Raw genomic sequence first — 22,639 nt, 5'->3', positions numbered from 1 at the left:
CCGAATTGTGGATATTTCCGGCCAAACTTGCAACTTTATTTCAACGCCACGACAAAGCATGAAAGCATAGAAGTGTTCATTGTAAAGACAGAACAATGATCATTTTCATTATAACGGTAATCGTGATTCATCTCTGTTACGCTTGGGATTATGCGCACATTTTCCTTTATTTTATTTTAATTGCAATTAAAGCATTTCTCCTCGATAAGATTCATTTAAGTTGCATAAGAATTATTGTTTTATGAATCTTCCATGTAATGAGATTCAATAAACCGTTCAGCTGGACCAAATAAATAATACATTTCACGTACCTATATGTCGCGACATGCACGAATCAATCGATAATGCAACCGCGGCAATCGCATTTGTAAATTTAGCTGCTTTAATAATATTCATCAGCAGAACATAGTACATCGGCGAATGGATAAATTTATGCAAAACGGAGCCCAAATATAATTACGCTACGCCCGATCGGGAAATAAAAGCGATTTAAGCTAGATAGATTACGCGCCTGAGCGATCGAGCATTAAATAAACAACAAATTCGCTCGCTATAGCTAGGAAATTCGAGAAAATAACCCATGTTTTAACAAGTAAATTGCCGTTGCTAACAATAAATTATTTTTTTCTACGAACAATCCTTCAACGGGTGAAGCAAATTCCGCACGGCGCAAATCGCATACTGGTCGCTTTGAAATTCGTTCGGTTCCGCGTGCGACCACCAATTTGGTTAAGCAAATACGGTATCGATGGACCGATATGTATATATTTACCGGTGATCGAATAACCAGCGCGTTTTACGCGCAGAATGGCAAAGAGATTGATGCCGCGCATGTTTTTTCGAAAGTCGATTAACATTTGAAGAGAACGATCGAAAAGAGAGGTAGTTTTCCACTTTTGATCCAAGTAAAAACATACGCCCGCAATTTATAGTGTCATCGCAATTAACGAACGTTTTTCAAGAGACAGCTGTATAACACATTCTATGTATTAATATAAAAACACATTCGTTCTTAAGTGCAACTAATCGTGAAATTGATATAATTTATTTCGTAAACGTTATTTCCTTCGTTAAAACATAATTTCCAAAATTCAAAAATTGCGTCGTAAAGCGTGATTAAAAGTTCCAAGCACGTTTTTTTCGCACACTCGGTATTGAAATATAACGAAACCTGTTGAATTGAGTGATATAAAAAATCGACTTTATTGTCGCAATTACAGAAATAAGCTTTCGAAATCCTTCAATGATTATGTCTACACGTAAGATTCCTTAAAATGTGTTGATAAATTTTATGGGAATTATTGATGCCGCGCGAGCTCACTCATTGAGATATTGATTTCTCGAACTCCTCTGTGTAGCTGATTAGATCGTGTAAACGGACCGTGAACTCTATACCAAACCTAACGTTTGTACGATTCGATCGATCGACCGAGTAACTACTGCTACGCTATAACGCCGAGATACAATCACGCCGTATTTTTTACGCACGCAAATATGTTGTTCAATATCGTATTGCTTCATTTACACGGCCATACAATTTCACATGATAACACGTATTTAGAAATTGTAGGATGTATCGGAAAAAAATTATTTGCATTGAATCCGGTTAATTAATTTAATTTAAAAATAAATATTTGTTAACAATTATATTCCTGAATAAATGGTGATTGAATAAAATCATATACGAAACACAGAATTTTTGTTCTCGTGATTAAAAATTCGCATAAGAAAAGTTATAAATCGAGGTCGTTAGCTTATTTAATCCATCATCAGCCTTTGAAATGAGAATATAAAAGTTGCGTAATAAAACTGTTAACTTGGTATTTAATATACTATTAAAGTTAATCTTTAAAATTGAACTCGCAACCGCGGTTGAATTTTAAGCACAAACTTCGTCCCAAACTTTCCATTGTTCCCACGCGTATCGTCGAAAAATGTCGGCCAAAGTTACACAAGTAAGCCACGTGGAGCGAGCAAAGTATCGATAAGGCTTTTCATCTCGTCAGTGGTGTTTCAAGTATATTCAAGAATATATGAATATTTTGCATATAAATGAAACAAGGATATTGTTATTTATTTCACAGAATAATTCATCGATCGCAAAATTTATTTATTGCACCGCACTCTAATTTCGATAAAAATCCTATAGATGTCAAATGTTTGCGCAATCTACGCAAAACAAACATACGTGTGCAGCTAATGAAGAAATTTTATCAGTCGCCGGAAACAAATCGAAACGAGCAAGGTTAAGGCTGAGGTAAGTGAAGGTCGTGCAACAGGCAGTGTCGATAAAAAAAAGAATCGTTCCTCGCGTGATAATGATGATTCCGAGTAAATAATTCCGATTGCGTAATCTGCAATTACGCTTGCGACATTGCTGCGTTTACTTGAAGAAATCATATTTTCAATGGAAAATTTTTTTGTATGATTAAGAAAAATATGAGCAATATTAATTATTAATTATTATTAAAAAGAAAACCGTGCGCGTAAATCATTCAACACTAAGTCACGTCCAATAGTGGCGTGAAGAAGACTTCCGTCGTATGACTCTTGTGAATCTTGATCATTCAAAGAAATTGCTATTTATTTTCGATCGTCTTCGCACACACACACACACCAAGCATGTTCAGACGCTGACGCATCGCGCATAAGTTATTTTTTTTTATCGACGATTTTCAATCATAAATATTCAAGGTTATTCCTTAAAAACGTTCGACGCGATACGAAACTGAAATTGTTAGTCTCTCGGCTATTGTGGATATAAACATTCGAGCAATTAGAACTCGAGTCATGAAAATAATTGAAGCGCACACACACACACATATCGATTGCTATTTATTTTTCAGAATTTAAAATTACATCTTTATTGTTTAAAATTTTTTAAATCTACAATAATCTTGATATTTTTGTAAGTCAAAAATCTATTTTGGTTGTTATTCATTTAACGTCATTAGCGTTTCAATTAGCGGAAAAGTCTAAATATTTTCCGCGCATCTTGTCGCTCATCCGAATAATCGGCAATGCCTGACAACTGTATCTGCAGCTACACGCTTTAATCTCGTATCGAGCACAAAACATCGACGCTTGCAGCTGCACGCATCCCGGACATATAATGGACAAATACGAGCGCAAATAGTATGCATATTTATATCCAATACGGCTCGTTGTTTTCGCTCGGATAATTTCGCCCGGACGTTAATATTTACGCGTTACCGAGGCAATGCGCACGTGCAAAAGTGAATAACATGCCGCATTAGCCGGCTGCGGTCGCCGGCCCTGTCGAATAGGCTTATCGAGCAGCAACCGGTCGCTTATAATTATCGCTTCCCCGTCGGCATTTTCAAAGTGGGTCGCATTTCGCATTACATAATTATAATTCGCACCCGGGATAAAGGCTATTTGACTCGCATACCTTTTGTTAACCCAACAATGTAATTAATCAGGGGTAAAATTCTAATCGATTCACCGAATGCATGCGTGTGCGCAATCGTTTGCCAAGCGATTCGAAACTAGGTACGTTTTATCATATATCTGTGTGTCAATTTTTACGGGAAATACATGATGCTCTAAATTAGTGATCTTAAATATCAAAATTATATTAAATTATAATCAATAAGATTTTTATCAAAGAAAAAATCAATTTTACATATGCTAAATTAAAATTTGATAAAACTATTTACGAGATAATATTTCCTAAATATCACTGTATCGTATAAGAACAATTTTTGAACGAAGCGCAGGAGATTGGGACAAGAAATAAGAACAGTGAGCAGTAGGCAAAGAAAAAGAAGCGAAGGGAACCGGTTCTAAGAATGTTGACCATCGACTCACGATGGAATCACCAGAAACGCTAAAGGATTCTGAGTCCTTCGCGCGTATTATTCGATTCTTAAAATTTGAGGATGGTTTATCGTCACCATTCGAAACGCATCATAGTCGCAACAATAGATCATATATTTATGCATCTACGCACGAGGATGCATAAAGGCGAAAAAACATCGTACAAAGCTAATGTAAGTCAGAAAAACAAGTGGCAAAAAAGGAAAAAAAGGAGCAAAACATGTTAAAAACAAAATAGTTCCGAGAAATCATTACAGGTTTCACATGAATTTATAGATGATTCTCGTTTTCGAGAAGACTACGGCTTTACGGCCTTGAACATTTCGAGAAATTATTCGAAGAGAAACGAAGTTGCGAAAACGTGGCTCGCATTCTGAACACACGCGCAGGATAAAGGCTATTTCGCACAAACACGCCGAAGAATACGATCGATACTTTGGAAGTATCGCCGGTTTAGATAACGGAACCTATTGCACGATAAGTTTCGTGTTATCAGGCATCATAGCGCGAAAGTGTACCGTAATATTAATACCTTGTGTCTAAATTGGCAATTTACATGTTTACATGTTTACATGAAGATATTTTATAGGCAAAATATATTTCGATAAATTTGCGTGAACTTGATAAACCACTTGACAAGACAATTGCTATTGATAATTTTATTCCTCCAACCAAACTCTGTAACAAATATAACACGTGTAGCGAAGAATAAGACCGAAGCACTCTCAGCTGAGCACCATCAAAAGAACGAGACGGATCGCGACATTACGCAAGAATCCTCAGGTACACTTGACCTACCAACATACTTTCACTTTTTCCACTTGATTCGAAGAGCAAGAAGAAGTGTATGTCTGCCCTCCCTTTCGTACAGCGAAACGTGCTATCGGCAAAAATACTCCATCGAGATCGCACACAAAGTTCTAACTTTGCCCAACGTCCCGAGCCCAAAGTGAAAACACGCAGATATCGAAGGTGAAAGTTCTGCGATAGAAGTTACTGCGAAAAAGCCCCGAGAACTCTAACAAGCTCATCAGCCTTTTGCGAAACTTCTTGCTCTTTTTCTACACGCTCTCGCGAACTTGGCGAACAACTAGAACAACGGCTAGATAAATTCGAAAGTAATATTACGCGGATAATATTATTTCATTGTCGAGTATCGTCAATAAAAGTTGCACGATGAGTGTTAAATTTCTGCTCTGAAAGTCGAAACAATCTCATTCTGTCAATTAAAATTATAATTGAATGAAAATATATCGCAGAAATAACAGTTCAAATATCACAATGCTGAAAAAATCAACTTTGGTTTGAATTTTCGACATGCTATTATCGGCGAATGTATTGTATTTACCGTGAGAATTCCTGAATATTCACAAACATTGTGAATGATTCTTGACCTCAATGAATGTAATTCTCTCGCATTCACTGTACATCGTTAATCATTTAATCGTGTTACCAGTATTCACGTTTCCACTATCGATTTCGTTATTGAGATAAGCGCAATGTCCCATTTTCTAACACAAACATCGAGCAAGTGCAGTACAATTGTTGAAGCAATTTTCAAAAAATCTCGAAAAAAAAATGTAAAAGAATCGTCTGTTCTTTTGTTCGATTCTTTTCTATAGATCCGTTATATCCTGTTGAGCCGTTTTAAAATTATTGCCCCTCGTTGTCTCCAAACTCACCGATTTATACATATATATGTGTATTTATAAAATTTATAAAACCATAGATATCCCAGTTTAACCGCTTCAAAAATTAATTATATAAAAGAGTATTATCATTGAAAAGCATTGTAGAATTTCCAGTATATGCTGGGAATAATATTTTACGTAAATGAAAGTGCGTTTCTCTCTTTCTTCCTCCCCCGTTCTTTCTACGATACTTTCTACCTGTAATATTTTTCCTACTGACAATACCATTTCGCTTTACGCGCAACATACTGTATATCATCGGATACAAATGACGTCAAATGTATCAGATAACAAACATGCAATATTCCACATATTTCGATTATTACATTTCCAATGTTGTGAATTTTATCTCTCTGTAATCCGATTCATAGCGCATACAAAAGTGTTCTGTGTAACAATATTCCAGGATTAATCATGTTATCAGACCTTGAAATTTATCGAATATATTGTGTCAAATATTTCACGGTGTTTTACTAAAAATCAAACTATCGAAATTTAGAATTATAGCATTTTTATGTATTAGACATTGAATTTATATTTATTAAACATTGCGATGTCTGACTAAACATGGAAATTTGAAAACTAAGCACGATTGTTTTTATAATATTTACGAAAATCTTATAATTTGTTAGACCTCTCATGCTCCGTGAAAATATATTGCATTTCCAGAATTTTCCGAGCTGGAGACCGTCCAGGTTTACGGAGGGTTAATTTCTCGCATTCGTCGTTATTCGAGCCTCCTTTGTTCGTCCCGTAGCAGTTACGTCAGTGCCGTAACTCCTCTCTTCCCGCCTTGTTCTTTTCTTTATCGACCTCATCTGCCAGGCGGAGCGTCTCAAAGCGTGGTGGCGGCTTAATAATTCAAATGTTTACCGTCGCTTTCAAAGATAAGCTGATAAAAGCGTGCACTCGCCTCGAGCCAATATAGACAGCCGACTCAAAATTGTGCGTGTATATATGCATGAGCGCGCAGATATAACGTGTGCGCGTAATTCTTGGTAACGACGAGCCACATGCACGCATATACATGCGCATTCACGTACGTAGTGCAACGGATTAATTTCCGATCGGCGCGTCCCGGTGCCAAGACGTCACTTTCATTAAATCACCGTCACGCAGGCTGTAACCTCGTTTCCGTGCAGACATGAATACAATGTAATCGAACAGCGTTCCCATTTGCGATCGCAACGTTAGCTCCGCGTGAAAATATGATTGATTATTACTTGAAAAAAGGGGTAATTTTTTTACTGTTTTATAAGATAAAACTTCGTAAATACACTAAGTGATTAAAAAGTAATAACTGAAACATGCAGAGATTACTCAATTTTGACTGTCGTTAAATTTCATATACTAATTCAAATGAACAAAATGAGAACAAAGCGATCTTCACAAAGATCCGTTACTAATTTAATCATTGCACAGAATACGTATATCCTAAGAGAAGTTGATTAAACTGTCAGATGATAGTCAGATCAATTCTATAGTTCGAATTCGAATAACGCGAAATTTAAGCTTAGTTAGACACACAGATTGCGCAATTAAGCATGTAAAATGAAATTACGCTGCTCACCGATAATCGAAACGCGTCCGCCCGAGCACGACATTGCTCCGAAGAGTGCATCGACAACAATGCTTTGTTTCGCAATAATTTCATAGCGCTATCGAGTTATACCTTTACCGGAATAGCAATGCGCGATGATACGCTTGCGAATAAGTCGCGCGATATCCACAAACCGCGCAAATTGTCGGTGAACACTCGTCCGATTCGCTATATGATTGTCACCAGCTGTCGTCGCGCTTATTACGCCTACTATTACTTCAAAATACAGGGATTTTTCAAAAAAAATATTATTGCAAATATATCTATGCTTGTAGAGCATTTTTATTTTATCTCTACTTCAAAATAATGTTTGAAGAAGTATGTAAGCATTAAATCTTAATTAATTGTCCATTAATTGTCTTAATGTTGTCACAATACATTTATAAAGTAATATTAATCCACTGAACTTTCCAGAAACTTGAGATCTCAAAATTGAGAAAAACCGACTTATGCGTTATAAGTTGCAACTTCATATCTTTTGTGGGTATACCTTTCATAAATAATCCTTCATGAAACGTCTGCTCCGTTTCATTTTTATCGCGAGTCGCTAATCACAAGTTAAAGAGTGATACAACAAACAACTGTCCAAAATCGTAATAATGTAAACACTACTGTATCGAACATGCACATTGCAGGAATGAACAAGCTGCACTCATTATCAGAGTGAAACGAGTGGTTCAGGACACGAATAAAGACGCCAATTCTCGAATAACCTTTCAGGCTCGAAAGGTCGTATTCGTGAAACGATTCATGAAGAAAACAACTCAACGAAAATACTGGATTATGACCGGAGATATCTGACGCAAAGCAGCTGTTGATGCCTTCTGCTTATTCGCTCAAAACTAATAAACGATCGGCGGCCAACGCACAGATTTAAGAAACATTTTCGAATATTGCGCAACTACACGTAAAGTGTTAAATCTTCAAACTCGTATCTCTCGAAATGGTTAAAAAAAAGTAATTAATGCGATAATTAATCTCATATCAATGTAGCGAGATCTTTACGAACTCTTTAAATGTATTTGCTGCTAAACATTACGTAAAAAATTCGTTGATTTGAATTTAACACAAATCAATCTTTAGATTAAACTACATTAGTAATGAAATATTAATTAATAATAAAAAATAATTTGAGTCAGCGAACTGTCGATCCGCTATTTCTCTTTTTATGCCTCAACAGATATCTACTATAAATAGAGAAGAAAAATTGAGTTAACTGGTGTTAGCCTGAATCAAAATAGATGAAAACCAGCCTCAATATAAATGAGTCAAATAAACGGCGCTCCGCAGGATGCAATAATCCGGCTGCTTTTGGTCTGTGGCTGTAAAGCCGACCATTTGTTTGCAGTTGAACGTCTGCTCAGAGTCACACTAATGAGTCTCGGAATCTAACAGCCGAGAAGTAACGACCCGTTGGCCATGACATACATTCGCCGTGATTGAATTTTCGAGAAGCCAGTCGACAAAGTCGTTTGTCCGAAGAAAGCCCATTAACGGAATAAATGAGCAAATTTATTAATTCTTAATATGCCTTACTTCTAGTTTTAACTAACATGGCGCGGTCTGTCAGATTGATTGCTGTAATTATTTGAAAAAAAAAAAAAAATAAAATGAAATAATTTTACTGCGCTAAGATATAAAATGTACGTTAATAAATATTTGTAAAATGTAATCATTCATAAACATATATTGAACGTAAGACAGTTATTTCGCAAATCACATTCTTTTTGTATTTTGCAGAAAAGGAAAAATATTCCGTCATAAATCGGATTACAGAATCACGCCTCGCCGGATATATTATAGAAGCCATTCCCCGATATTTTGCCCCAATGAAATCCGCGCGGCTGTCATTATGCATACAATTTTAACGCGCAAGAATATCGGTGGCGTTCACTGTGCGTTGGAATTAATTAAGTATCTCTCTCCGCTCGGTGGGTGGACGCGCGGGATGGCAAAATTACTCGCTTCCTGGTTGAAGAGCCTCAGATTGTTCGTCGACGCGAGAGTCGGCGCGCATTAAGCTCCGTTTACATCGCGTCATTTTCTATAATAATTAGTATTATCGTACACAGCAAAATACTACGATTATAACAGAGGGAAATTAATTTTCCTTCCGTCATATTTTTCAAATATTTATATTTAAGAAAAAAACCATACTTTTGCAAAAGTCTATGTATTATTTAAAGGTTCGCCAAGTCAGACAGTTGCCATTGTCAAAACTTTCCACTTGTGAGAAGAATTTTCTACCTGCGGCTAGAATTTTCCACTTACAATATAGTTGATTTATTTGAATAGGTGTCCCCCCCAAAAAAATGACCACGACAACCCTTGTTAGAGCGAGTAGAGAAAACTGAACGAAGAATTCTTTACTTGTTGCAATTCTCACGATAAATATTGAGATATTAATTCAAAAGAATTATCGAATAACGCGCGTTTCGCGCGGTTAAACTGTACGCTAGGCGTGACAGCGGCGAGTGTCGCGTGGCGAACGAAAAGTTTGGTCGTACGACAAGGACATATGTAACGCGCGAAAGTAACAGGCAAGTAAACGCTTTATTTTTTGTTGCCAAGCGACGCTCGTCGCTGGCACGCCTAAAGCATACATGTCACGGTCATGCCACGCGAAACGCGCGCTCGTTCGCCGATTTTTTAAAATTAATATTTTAATAATTATTGCGAAAACTGCAAAACAATAAAGAATTTTTCTATCCAGTTTACTCTTCTCTAACCACTCACGAGCGTTGTCTCGTAGTCACTCTGAGACACCCTGTATGACGAAAACTATTTTCCAAAGAGGGATATAACCAAAATTACGCATGACAGCGAGAACGCTTCTACAGCTTACGCGTAACAAGAAATTGATTCAACGAAATAAAAAAAAAGAGAGAGAGAGAGAAGACGAGAAAGGAAAAGAGAGCAAATCGTTTTTAGCCCACGCAACCAAAAATCGTGTTCCCGATGCGCAATCTCGATAATCCGATCTAATTAACGAAGAGACGTGATCGGATTATCGAAAGTTCGCATTATTGGATGCGCGGTGTCGACGATCGGCGGTTTAGTACAAGCGATGTAGAAATTGTTTTTGAAACCGGCCGACAAACGTCACGGACGAGCAACGATGAAGCATGCGCGCGCGCGGTTCATGGCGTTATTTTCAGCGGCTCGCCGCGACGCTATTCTGTCGATTTATTTACGGCACGGACGCGACGGACCAACGAATCCTTTATTCCGACCGCGTTCCAGAAATCGAGGACGATAGTTGATCAAAAAATAAAAATTACCGGTTATTGCATTGGACGCTATGTCACAGCGGCTCCGGCTACATATGTATATTTTTTTATTTTTTTAAATTATTTTCAAATTAATTACAGATGGGAAACTGCAATATTATGTGACGTTCATGTGAGAGCGAGCGAAAATCAGACGCATATAGCATATAAAATAATTTTTGTTTAAAAAAAAAAAGTTCATACAATTAGAAAAAGAACTATTTTCTTTAGAACTATTTTCTTATCGATAGTCAGAAACCATTATGCCGATTACAAAAGATTAAGATATGGTATTACAAGGTATACAATAAGGTATTGCTTTATAAGTTTTAAATTTAGGGCGACATACCAAACGTTATTAATATAGCTGGAATGATCACGCGATCGGTATTCCGCTTATTCATAATTATTAGACAGTCCGTTAATTTGTCGTCCTCGTCAACGGACAGGCCGTCCAGGAAAGACAGACGGGCCTGCGTTGTGAGTATTACGGTGGCAGTTAATTTTCAGTATCGATCATCCGGCGCGCAACGAGGGCGATTTAATTAATTAATTTCCCGCGACATGAGTTACGAGTACCTTGTTGGACGTTCGATCGCCGGGAAAATGGAGCCGGCCTTCTCAGAGACGCGCCTAAACACTAAACGTCCTTTTCGCGGCAAAGAGAAAAATGTGTCCACAAAATTTAGTCGAGCTAAGGGAGGAAAATTGGCCGATAACCGTACTCGAAAAAATTTACGCGCAAAAATATCATAACAGCTTTAGAGTATTGTGTGTGGAAACTAACAATAAATAAAAATAAAGTTTTGCAAAACAAAAACTGATGTAAGCGCAGTACTCGTAACGCGACAACTTACGAGTTAAAAGGCTCTCGCGTGATGATGGCTCTTAAATTCTGTGTTTCATACCGAATGAAATAGCGTTCCGCTTTCCGCGAAGCATCACGTCAATGCCACGCGAACCTGGTGCGTTGCTTATTTTTCCACGAGATAGTTTCCGGTGGGTGTTTACCCGAGTGGAAGGTTCCGATGGAGGCAGAAAGAGAGAGAGAGAGAGACGGGGAAGGGGGGAAAGAGAGACAAAAAGAAAGAAAGAAGTAAGACAGAAAAAAAAGAAAGTTTTTTTTACTCTTCTTGCGATGCTACTCTCTCTCTCGCGCAAAGCAAACCCGGCGATTTAGAAACCGCAAATCGCGAAATACAGAAAGCAGAGAGAAAAAGAGAGAAAAAGAAAGAAAAAGTACGGAAATATTGTCTAGTAATCGATTATTGAAAAGAAATTGCTCTTTTCAAAGAATGGCTTCGCAAAACAACGGAATGTCATCGATCGACAATTGAAACAAACATCAAAAGCAATCCAAATTGGCTATAAACATATCTGTAAATTATAACATTATATACAAATACCGATACATTTGCAAGAATTCGAACAAAATTTTTCAACAATCTATCTCTAAAAATCGCGAAGAGAAAGTAGAAAAAATACAGAAAAAGAACATTTTTTTTCGACATTACAAATAAAGAATTCTTTATTGAGAGAATTTCCGTTGTCCCTTGTGCCTTCTGGGAAAAGTTTTCAGGTATAAGTAATCCTCGTTTACAAATCTTGAATCGCGGAAGAAAAATCGACGGGTCACGACACGTCGGCCATAAACGTCGGAATAGAAAAATATGATACGCTTCGCAAACCCAAAATACGAGAGGTCCAAATCCAACTGAAAGAAAATAGAAGAAAAGAACTTCGAAAGGAAAAAATTCCACTTGTGATAAAGAAGAAAAAAAGAATTGACAGATTGCTTTATACTTTTGGACGATCTGAATAATCGAGATGATTTGAATTAACTTGATAAAATTAATTGCCACTGAAATAGTCGTTAAATATAGAAATTTTTATTATTACAACTAATCATTATTAAATAAAATTCAACGTCTCACTCATGAGTTGAATAATTAAAACTTTTCAATATGTTACTTTAATGGCATGTAAAGGAGCTATTAAGTCATATCAGTATAAAAAAAAATAACAAGATAACACGAAGCTGAACATTCTATTACAATCTAATTAGCATGAAATCGATAGTTACGGTCCTAATTAAGATAACAGCAATCGTGATTAGCTCACGAAAATGTCTTACGAAAGAAAAGGTTATTAACTTGTAAAAGTCAAGGGACCAAATTGACCTTCCGCGTTTAATAAATCCTTTAATATCTCGATTATGGGAAGCATTTAGTCGCTCGTAGGTCCCTAAGATCGTTCCAGCGCATGCTCGGCATTCTCGGCATAGGGTTCCCATAAATTGCGAGTATGATACGTTCTGAAAACGTCCGCCATAGTGCTTTAACACTAAACGACGAAGAACGAAAAGAAAGAAAAGATTAAAAGGGATGACACGTCGGATCGATATGAAGGTAAAATGAGACACCTAACATGAGCGCAGCTCGCAATGCAGTCATAAAATATCGGTAAACGAGTTTTCGCAACCTGTCAGCTTCTTTGAAACTCAATAATAAATCTATAATCAGCCAATGAAATCCATCGTCTGTCATCCATTAGCGATAAAATCAAATTTTCTGGTACTGATATTTCTATCAAATATAAATTAATTTTACGATTAGCTAGCGAAGAGACAGCAAAATAAAAAAAAGCATCACAATTTAGATGCTTCATCCTTGATCAAATAGAATATTATTGTACTGAATTAGTGAACAGATTTTATCACGATAATAAGATGCAACTTTCTCGATTGTTCGAGTCAATATTTTCACATGGCAAGAGCAAAGTCACGAAATCTAACGCGTCTAACATCGGTTTGTCGAGAACGTTCGAGGCTAAACGGAGAGCTCGAATTCTCTCGAATTCTCTCGAATTGCGAAACGTGTTCAGCATAGTGATGAGCCGTGGCGATTTTAGTCTCGGTTACGGCGCGACGATAAAGCGTGGTAGAAAGAGGACCTGATGATAGCGAAAACCGGTTCTTGCGATTCGGGCAGCGAGCGCGGCAAAAAAATGGTTTAATCATAAAGTGCACGATCGCGACATACCGGCACAGGTGTCGGCAGTGCATCATCGAAGAAAATAGCTCTCGGTTTCGCGAATGTCGCGGTGATTACCATTCGTGGCGCAAAAATACAGCCGAGACGGTCTTAGTCATCGATATTCGGATCACGGCCACAATTACGGCCGATATCACCGGCCGTGGAATTTCAGGGCGAGGTACGGCGTGAATTGCGAAGTAACCCATGAACCCTTTCGACGGACGAAAAAAACTACCGACGAGAGAATATTTCTTCGATTTCTATTGACGTTACGCGTGGAACACTGGATCGAGTCGATTTTACGAACTGCAAAAGAAGAAACGTGCAAAAAGAACTGCAATTAAAAACAATAATTCTGCAAAGAATGAATAATTAACTTAATCATGAGCGAACCTGACTACACCATTTTTTGTACACAAAAAACCCACACCGTAATTAATCGCGATTACAGTAGCTTTCCTATTATGTCGAGTAGCGACGCTCGCGTGCGAATGCAAAAGGTGTGGTTTCTAATTCCCGAGCAAGCAATTACATGCGCTAAGTTTCTTCACTCGGTCGTTTGTGAGGCTCGCGTCGAGCTAGTGTTCGACTTGCAAGAAGGTACGCTCTGATTGCCGGTTTGCAGCCTAGTTTCTATTGACAATAGCGTCGTTGACAACGACAATCTTGTTCAATAGAGGCGCGCGCCAAAAGGATACAAATTTCAATCTCACGTCGTGAATGCAAAAGTATCGGAATTTTGAAGCAAACTAAGCATTTGGCATACTTCTGCATTTTATAGCGAACTATGCACCTTGTTGCAGAGTGGTATTTTGCAACCAGAAAACATTTTACAGCAAACTAGCATTCCGAAGCAAATTACTTCGAAGTTATTCAATACATTAATGCTGATTTTTAAAATAAAAAAAAAATTGTTTACTAAAATTTCTTCACGTTCTTAGACGTATATTTTCAAAAAGGTTCCAAGCAAATGCAAAAATTTTCAGCAATCTACTTTCTTGGCAAAAATAAATCGGAAAACCCTAAACAACAATGCGGAAACACAGCGGCATATAAGACGGCCTGATGTAGGAGACGTGTACAGCGGCAATTCTCACGATCCTGAAGAACCTGACGTACCAATCCGACGTATCACGCCAAGGTACCGTAGGCCAGGTGCATACATGCGCACGGTGCAGCGCACGTACGTACGAGGCCGAGAGTTCGAGGAACGCGCCGTTGCGCCGCGTCGCGCCGTACCGCGCCGCGCAATGCGGCGCCACGATAAGCCGCGTAACTATGCGCCACCGGTAGCCAAGCTAGACTGTTTATGGCAGCAATTTTTACGCCCACCGCCCCGCAAAAAAGCGCTCGCCCGGCCGTCTCGTTATTGCGAATGCGAACGCAACGCGCCGCAGTCCCATTGATATCGGACTAACGCTTGTCAGATTGCCATTATCGTTTCGTTTTCATACCTCACAATACGACCGTTTTCTAGGAATAAATGATTTTTCCACGAGATACATTTGTACAAATCAGATTTTTCATGTAGAAAATGTTGGTCGTATTTCATTTCTAAGGCTCGTGCGAGATGGCGGAAAATGATGTAGTTAGTCGGCGTTGTGATATGAATATTTAAGAGTTTTTCACACAAAAAAATGCTAGACAAATAAATGTATAGAGAGACACATAGAGAGTACACATAAACACCACATGTATAAACTCCTTTGAAAATGACAAATCTCTGTTTGTACACATCAACTGTAAAATTTAATTCTATAATGCGAGAATTTAATTGCATAGAAATAAAAATTAATGAGCCTCTGTTTGTGAAACATCCCTGTTAAGAACGCAAGCTAACACAAGCAATAATATAATGTCTCGTCTCGACTGCTTCGTTGTGAACAATATCTATTAAAATTTTAAATTTTTTTAATTCGCTGATTAAATCAATCAATGCGCTATTTTCTTCTGAATCAATTATTTGTACACATGAATGGACGTATATCATTGTCCTTTCTTGCTTCACACAGTTCGATTATGGTTTAGAACAATAATTTCTATTTGATAATTTAATAAAAAGGAGTTGCACGTGTTTTCCCTCAACACATTTCCGTTCAGCTGCGCGAATCGAGTTGCGCTCCAAAATCCGCGCGAAAAAGCAAAAATGTGTTCAAGATGTCACTAAATGAAAAGGATAAGTGATTAGGAGTGAACAGACACTACCGCGACAGCATCTACGGAAAGCAGATTATTGATCAACAAAAGCGTCGAAATTTGACAACAATCACGCCAACGGAAATTTGTAATATTCGCATCAAGACATGCAGATTGACGTCGTAACGGCTAGTTTCAACGTGTGAACGTACTTGCCGGACATGCGCTTTCGATCTCGGCGCACACAAAGAACCGGAGAGAGAAATTCAGCGCGTTTCTAAGCGCGCGCACCGCGTGCGGCCACTCCGCATGCCGGAAAACGCAACTCACCGTAGTATCACGTTCGCCGGTCGTGCGGACTGTCGTGTATCGCACGCATCGGTCCGCAGTAACAATTAACAACAAACTATACTAACCGTGTCCACGGTAGGCTTCCAGACAGACGGCGACGACGACGATGACGACGATGACAATGACAACGACGATGAAGATGTCTAGACGAATTCCATAGAATATCCGTAGAATATCCGTGGAATACTCGAATACTGGCAGCAGCGTAGTTATTTTTTTCGTTCGTCACTCACAAACCCGCGGCACAGACAACTAAATTTGAACACGAAAAACTTTATTTCACGTATTTTCGTTTCACAGTACTAACTCTGCTTTTATCGTGCCGACAACCGACACGAGACACACACGCGAAAAATAATCGTGAAACGGCGACAACGGCTGCGACTGCAAATTAGACGTCGTTTTGAATCGAAGCAATGTCACGAGAGAGATACACGCGCGCGCAATCGAGGTGGCGGCGTCGCTCCGTTTTACCACACGTACGTACGCGTCGCTTGTCGCGAGGAACCGTTTTGGAGGTTAGGAAGCGCACGACGACGACGCACCACCGGCTAGCTACTGCTCTCCTTCCTCTCTCCGCCTTTCCTTGTGAGCTACGTGCGGCCACCGTCTCTCTCTATCCGTCTGCCCCTCTCACTCCGGCTCTCGACCACACAAGAGTATACCGAGAGGCTTGACTATACGTACAATGTCGCGTCACGTTGTACTCCGTTCATGCACTAACCGATCGTCCGTTTTGCCGGGGGGTAAACACCCAACGAGTAAGAGAGAGAAAGACGACACCGGCAGAGCAAGATGGCGAGAGTAAGAAGGACAAAGGAGGAAAATTCAAACGAGGCGCACGTAGGTGCGAAACACGGACGGAGACGGAAATGCGCGTGAAAAAGTAAGTGAAAAGAAAGAAAGAAAGGGAAGGACAAATACGTTTGTTCGCAATAAAAACTTCAAGAGCGTCGCGCAACTAACTTCGCGTAATAGATCCGGTGAAAAATCGTAGGAACGCCGTGAGTAGAGTTAGAGAGAGGCGACGTTAAAACTTCGCTACGAGTCGTGGCATGCCACGAGAACGTCGACGGGAGGTGAGGGGCCGAGACGCATTGGCTTTGCGGAGAGAAGGTTAGGTGAAGAGAGGGGAGACTCACCGTAGTGTCGAACGTGTGGTGGACCAGGTGCGGCGCGGGGACACGAGCGGGGAAACTACACAACGATTCCGACTCCGCAAAGGGACGCGGGGCAACTGACGCTCCAGGCGGTAGAGGGGGAACGTAGGCTTCACGGAACGCTGGGAAGGGGACAGGCTCGCAGCCGGCAACAGCCGACTCGACTCGATCCGCTGCCGATGTGTTGGAGAACGACGTAGGAGGCGCGTCAGGGTGTATACGGGGTGTCCGCAAGATATCCGCTGGCGATTACACGCGACGCTGTTTAATCTTCGATTTCCTCGCGGAGCGATTTTCCACTGACGACGCGAACGCGTTGTTAAAGCACTCGTAAACACTTGTTGTAATTTAATTCGTCGTAATGTTTGGTAAATAATTCGCGATGCGTTGTAAAGTGTAAATTCGTGTAGAATGCTCGCGTAGGAAAGTGGAAATAAATGTTCCTGCTGGGAATATTTGCATAATACGAATTTGCATAGAATACATCTTGACTGTATTTGCATAATATGGATCCTATTGATATTTGCATAATCCAAATTTCGATTTTATTTCAACGAGTAATATTCTATCGTTCGAAAATAGTCCAGCATATCTAGCGGAATTATGAATGCGTATTACGACAGCAATCGGCAGCAAACCGAAACTCGCGTTATTTCTAAAAAGTACATTTCAAGGAAAGCCTCGTTAAAATTGTAAATGTAAAACGTACTCAGCAACAAAAATTGTCCAATTTGATTTGACATATGTCTGTCTATATGTAAAAAAAAAAGATTCTTTTAAAAAATTATTCATCCTTGCTCTCTGAGGGTAGAATCGACTGAACGCCGCTCATCCTTCGAGCACCTTGTAGTATTTGAATTCATCGCGTGTACAAAGAACCGCCTTATGATTCACCCGGTATATATACACGTGCACGATGATCATACAGGAGGAAAAGAATACGGCTCGGCAAGGCAAGGTGAGAGAGGAAGCAGCGGATGGGCCCCGAAGAAGAAACGAGTCGGTGGGACGAGGACAGTACGCGCCGTGTAAAAGCGTGATGAGAGGGATAAACGTGGAGGGTAGCAGAAAGAAGCGGGGGGAGTGACAGGGTGTACAGGGAAACGAACGGGAGACCTTGCACGCCGCGGTAGAGAACGATGCTTTGTGTTGGATAGTAGTGTATGAAGAGAAGAGCGCGGGCCTACCATGATAGGAGGGGGGGGGATTTAGAGGGGATGGAAAGGGGCAGAGGGGGGGAGAGCAGAAGGGCCCTCAACCGTCTGCGATCCGCGCACATAAAGGCCCTCTCAGACGACCAACTCTCCGAGTGAGGTCCTCTTTCTCTTTCTTTCTTTCTTTCTTTCTTTCTTTCTTTCTCTCTCTCTCTCTGTGGGGACCCGCGCGCGGAAACCGGATTGCGTTTTATGTTCGAATGCCGGAGTATTTTTCGACGCGATATGTATGTTACTCGATACGGGTCCCCCCCATTTTCTTCGTACACTTTCGCTCGCGGGGGTATTTTTAGCCGCGGACCGCGTATTTTTGACAACGGGTCCCGAGAGGTTTGGACCGATGCCCCTATTAGATGCTCTCCAGCATCCGCTCGGAAATAAATTCTTCGATTTTTAGACGACATAAAAAGGAGTTTATATCCTCTCGACACGCGAGCGATCAAGAAATGTTCAGTATAAAATGTTCGCGTAGCAACGGAAGGAGGAAAATGTTGCATTAGAGCATAATATCGATTCTTTTATCTAAATCCACCGACGTGACATTACCCGTCCTACAAAGTTTCAATATGATACAAATTATTTTCCATTTATATAATACATGCTGAAATAATAGATATCTATTTGTAAATCTTGCATATTTTTACATTCCCTAAATGATTTTCGCTTCTAATCTCAAAAATGAGCATTTTAATCGATTTTGCTATTAGAGTTAATAGATTCAACGCATTAGAATAAAGTTCACAGGTGCGAAAACTACCAACATATGTCACGATTGCATTGCAATTCTGCAAGTTTGCACATACGATGTAGTGCACATGTGCAAGATGGAAAGCAAATCGTAACGGTGAGAGCACATCAAACGAAGCTCGACGACGTAACCATCGTACTGCCTTGCGAAAAGCAACCGTAAGTCAGCGTATCACGTATCAACCGATTAATCAGTGAAATTCGTTCATCACGCGTACACGAAACCCCGCAATATTGTCGTTGTGCAACGTGAAATTCGAAGTAACCTATTTAAGGCGAATTAAACGCGCTTTTGTAAGGTTTACATAAATTCAAATTGCCAACATTACTGTCGATTGGCAAGGATTACTTGTACTCAGCGCGCTGTGTGTTTATTCATATAAATAGCTGTATTACTCAGCACTCATAATGCATTGTTCGCTACAGCATTACGAGTTGCTGCGTTTATAAATGAAACTCCCATCTGCACGTTGAACGAGAAGAGAGAAATTAAAAGATTATTTGCATTAAAATATTGAATTAAACAAAGTTTTTTTTCCTCGAAGCGTACTGTAAAGCATCAATTTTTCTCTCCTCAGATATCAGGTGTTCGACGCCTGGTCTCATATTCAAAGGTGCGATATAGACGCAACATGTGACTAGTCGGCGGAATGGCTGGCATCACGTTGGACAAAAGAAGCGTTGGATCGTGCGGCCCTGCATATTTGCATGGGAACATACCCACAGGATCCCAACTCGCACAAAGGACGAGAGCGAGAGCCTTTCGCGCACACACTCGCGCGAATGATTGCACATTCGCGCTGTATACGCTACGAACGCGAACAGTAGTGTATGTACTCCTCCTGCGTCAGAGAAGGTACGTATCGGAAGAGTATGGGGGGGAGAAAAAAAATGGATCCAAGGACCACGCTTAAAAAATGTAGGTTCGAATGTATCCGTAGGGCGAAATGGTTCTCGCGGTTTCCTCGTGGGACAGGATCAGATCGTTACCCCCTACTTCGTGAGGGATGTGCGTGGCCTACCCGCCTGGAAACTACGAAGACAGAGGCTTACTTTCCCCCGTTCGCGCCTGTTTTGAGTTCGAATCAGATTCACCGATTCGAGAATAGAGGATATCGGATCAGGGGGCAAGAATGCTTTATGGCTCGCGGATTTATCCTGATAAAGTCAGCTGTTCGCAAACTTGCTCGGAAAAGTAGATCCCGTGTTCTGAGTTATATGAGATTGCAACAGTACATACAAGTTCATGAATCTTGAATCAGTCGTTTGCTCAGGTTCAATTGCGACACTGTCGATTATCATAATTCAACTTTCCTCTCCGCTCGCACGACCGTAAGCGCTATTTATATACCATAATTTAAAAGGCAAATCACTATTTTGTTCCTAATTTTATACGGTATCTTTGACTTAAAATTCTTTCAAAATATATTTAATTTTTTTCACACAAATGCACGAGATATATTATATATAATAAGATTTATCTTATTATATACATTCTAACATTTTATAAAGTGTCATATTCCTTTTATCATCTAATGTAAGAATGAAAAGGTTATTTATCGATTCTTCATGTATAGTTATTAATGTCCTATTTTATTCAGGCAGGCTTATCACGCTATCGTCGGAGACAATCACGCGATTTCATATTTGTTATATAGTCGATTGATTATAGCGTGCCTATTTCCTTAATCCATGCCATAATCAATACACTTTGACACGATTATTGTTCCATCAAGGTTGAAGTCGATTTCATCATATGACGAGTGTATGTTGTTGATGCATTTGTTTAAAAACTGTCGTGATCGTTAGAGAAAAAGCGGCTATAATTTCATCATTTTAATGGCACAATTATTTTAAATTACCTCCTATTTTATCGAACAACTCACAACTCAAGGCCAAAATCGCCCGCCGCTTTCATTCCCTGAACAAAAATAAAGAGTCTTTCAAGTGAATAAACAGACTCGGAAATCTTTCAACATCTTATTTCGTGAATATTTGTAGAGATGTACGTTTCGATAAAATGAGACGTGACAAACACAAAATGTAATTTGGAATAAAATTTTTTCATCATAACAGAAACCTAATCTGAGACTTATAATTCTTAAAATAAGCAATATAAAAAATTTGAAACTTGTCACAAAAGATTGGCGAATATTTAGACTAATCTTAAATTTATCACAAAATACCTTAGTGAGATTTAAGACAAATCTGAGTTCTCACGTGCATTGTCAGAGTCGTTAGTCGTCATGAGTCATATCATTATCAACTCCAAGGCTGAGAATCTATTCGACCCTATCGAAACGCCCCGGAGCGGAAATAAAGCGTTTTCATCGATGCAATCCAGTGATAAAATATGCAAATGAGGTCGCAAAAGAGAAATGAGCTCTAGCTTGTGAATATTCTGCCAGCGCATTTTGCAGCTTCAAATCCCGAAAACAGCATTCGCGACGCGAAAGAGAGAGACAACGAGCAGGCCATATCTCACCCGGTGTGAAACGCTAAACGCCGCGTTTCAACGTGCGAATTAAGATTTATCGCGACCGCCGTTTGACCAAGAAGCCTTTTCGCGCCGCCGTAAAGTCACGACGAAGACTTATGGGTCTTAACCTTCTGTAAATTCGCGCATCGTCCGTATTGCTGGCTCTGCGAGAGGTACTCGCCGATTGTAGAATCTTAATTTTCAAAATTAAAAAAGAAATCTATAGTTCTAAATCCTTATGCTAACTATATTGACTTTGTATCTTAAAGTATAAGTATTACAGATTAATAAAAATTTTCTAAAAACTCTACAAATCGTAAATAAGGTTTTCTTTGAAATTTTTCTTCAAGACTGTTAAGATGGAGATGTGTCTTGAAATTTGATGGGAACAAACACCTACGATCTCACGAATTGTCTCAATGTAGGGCGACGCTCGCTTGGCACAAGTGCCGTCGTCCATCACTCGGATGAACAGCTAGAAACGCTTGCTCGAGTGGGCGATTAGACTTCACGCCCAGTTCCGGAAAAACTTACATTAAGTAGATCGCTATAAATCAATCAGCTGTTTCGCGAAACCGTAGAGTCGCGTAAAATCTCTATTATCTATTTCTACAAGATGTTTGCCGTACATGAAATATATATGTGCAGATCTTGCTTTAAAAGCGAGAGATTTGCATTGATGAAAAGTGGCAAATATTGTATCACATATCTTTTTGCTTCTTAAATACAATAAAAATAACTAAATCTGACTAAACGAATATTTTGTTTATGTTGCTTAACTATTTGCAATGTTGCAGAGATTTTTTTTAGGTAAAACAATGCACGAATTAATTTACATCGCGCGAAAACGAGAATGATTGTTTCGAATGAAAGTAAGTTCAGAATGTTACGAAATCGATCAACTCGCATACACGCTCCGACGGAAGTAATCGAAGCGAAACGCGAACGATTAGGCGACTCGACTGAATGCTATCGGCTATCGTGATCAGGTAACCGTGAACCTGAATCCGAGACTTGTTCTAACCGGTAAGTCGTATAATAGAATGAGATACGCTCTATGGTGTCTACCTGCCGCTGTCTGTTTCGTCATTCAGTAAATTCTCTATTGGGAGAGACA

The 22,639-nt window shown here is 39.4% G+C and overlaps 1 protein-coding gene and 1 long non-coding RNA gene across 12 annotated transcripts in view; one reads left to right on the top strand and one right to left on the bottom strand.

Annotated features, from left to right (window-relative positions):
- Positions 1 to 22,639, bottom strand: part of heph (polypyrimidine tract-binding protein 1 heph) — a 365,110-nt gene that overhangs the window by 262,087 nt on the left and 80,384 nt on the right. For 2 of the 11 annotated variants that reach the window (XM_067358876.1, XM_067358877.1), the window contains exon 1: positions 15,988 to 16,637. The exons of 8 other annotated variants lie outside the window; for them this stretch is intronic. The gene's annotated coding sequence lies outside the window, so the exon portion shown is untranslated. Of the gene's footprint in view, positions 1 to 15,987; positions 16,638 to 17,064; positions 17,147 to 22,639 lie in introns of those variants that run through there. One more of the 11 variants, XM_067358875.1, reaches the window with a different exon arrangement.
- On the top strand, positions 18,305 to 21,127 carry LOC105678420 (uncharacterized). The gene is made up of 3 exons (XR_001101702.2): positions 18,305 to 19,202; positions 19,622 to 19,899; positions 19,985 to 21,127. It is a non-coding gene; the product is annotated as an uncharacterized lncRNA (long non-coding RNA).

The sequence above is a fragment of the Linepithema humile genome, chromosome 7 (genome assembly GCF_040581485.1).
Source record: "Linepithema humile isolate Giens D197 chromosome 7, Lhum_UNIL_v1.0, whole genome shotgun sequence".
Taxonomy (NCBI): Eukaryota; Metazoa; Arthropoda; class Insecta; order Hymenoptera; family Formicidae; genus Linepithema; species Linepithema humile.
This window is presented reverse-complemented; position numbering and strand designations above follow the sequence as displayed.